Genomic DNA, 1,961 nt, shown 5'->3' with positions numbered 1-1,961 from the left:
CATGATTTATCAACCATCACCTATATCATTTTATTAAATGTCATTATTAAATGTTTGATTGTAATTTTTTCAAACTTTTCATGAATCATAAAATTTTGTTTTTATAGTTGTTTCCTGTTTTCCTCTTTTAGGACTGAAACAGTTTAGATTAAACTTTAGCTATATACAATACTTGGTTTAGTCATGAGAAAGCCTAAGTGTTTCCACAAAAATCATATTGGGTAAAATATAAGGAATCAATTATATAATGATAAAAAAAAAAATAATTTACCTTATTTTAAAGGTTCCCAAACTTTTTTCACCATAGCACCCTTATTGGGCTAAAAATAATTTGTGGGGCCCTTATTGAGAAAATAAATTGTCATCATTATTCTTGAATAAACAGAAAAATAAAAAAGAATAGTGAAAAGTAAATGCTAGAATGCACCTTCTATTTTCTATCTTAATTCATTTTTTTTTTTTTTTTTTGGACTATTTTGAGAAACTACCGGTTGGGAACCACTGATAATTAGGTAAGTGAAAACAAAAAGAAATGCTCATTTGTTGATTTTTTTCATTTCTGACAACCTTTGGGAACATATATGCTCAGAAAAAATGTTAGCAGCATAACTCTATTAATCTATATAAATTTCTATACATAAATAGTATTCTACATATAAATAGTAATATATAGTATAAATAGTCTTCAATTTTTCAGGACAAAACTAATTTATTACATAGTAATGAGATCCAATTTTAATTGTTATTTATCTTTTATAACAATGTTAGCTGCACTTATTGAAAGAAAGAATTAATTTTTCATAAATTAAGTCAAATAATATGACAATATATTTTACTGATTCTTCAATTCACAGTTTAATTATATTTTCACTAATAAAATTGGTTTACCTATCTTTATTTCTTCATTTATAACAAGATCTTTATGGTGCATATGACCTCAGAAAATATGTTAAAAGTATTCTCTCATTCTACAAAAATGTTTAATTTTTCATAACAGAACTAATTTACAACTTAGTACTTCAATCATAATTAAGTTTTTATTATTTTTTCCAATAGATCTTTTATAAAAATGCGATACATATTACATAGAAAGGTGAAATTATTTTATCATAAACAAATATTACTATATTTTTAATAATGTCTTATTGTTATTTTACTATTTCACAGTTTATTAAGTTAACAAGAGTATAAAGGAATATGCAATTATTCATGCATTACAAAAAATAACAAATTAAGAATATGCATAAATAAGATTGTAAAATTATACATGATTTCAACTCCAGTCAATAAAACAAAAAAAAACGCTAAAATGAGAAATAGAATTTACAGAATGCTGAGATCTAAAGATTGCAGCATAAATCAAGAAAAGTAGAAGATATTACTTCTCCTTTAGTTAATTGGCATAATTAAATAATCTGTTAGTTTTGAGTTAGTTGCTGTTTCATACATGGCGCTGTTATTAGTTAAGTTCATTGCCACCAAACAACAAGTCAAATCTAGCAGGAAAATTTTTATTTTGTAATAGGAGAAAAGGAGAATGCAGGAGCTCAAATGACCTGCCAGACACTATTAGAACTAGGTGAGGGATTGCTGAGCTCTTGTAACCTTCTGTTTTCCTAATAAGATTCGACACTACTCGCAGCCTATGCTCCGGAGTATCGGAGTATGAGCGCATGCGCTAACAGCCTGCTCCAGGCGCGGAACCTCTCGTTTCGTAACAGGTATATTTTGTAACCGTTATCCTCGGAGTGTAAATGTTATTATATAGGGAGATGGTCAGGGTTGCGGTCAATAGTGAAACAAAAATAGTTTACAACTATTTATTTTCCAACGTTTCGCCCCACTTTGCAGGGCTTCATCAGGGCTAAAAAGATACAAAATGAAACTATTTTAAGATAAAATGATAGAAATAAAAATAAAAAGATACAATGAAAAGAATAAAAAACAAGTAACAAAGGCAA

Source organism: Halyomorpha halys, unplaced genomic scaffold (assembly GCF_000696795.3).
Source record: "Halyomorpha halys isolate HHAL.00 unplaced genomic scaffold, Hhal_1.1 Scaffold816.1, whole genome shotgun sequence".
Classification (NCBI taxonomy): Eukaryota; Metazoa; Arthropoda; class Insecta; order Hemiptera; family Pentatomidae; genus Halyomorpha; species Halyomorpha halys.
Note: the sequence above shows the minus strand (reverse complement) of the source record.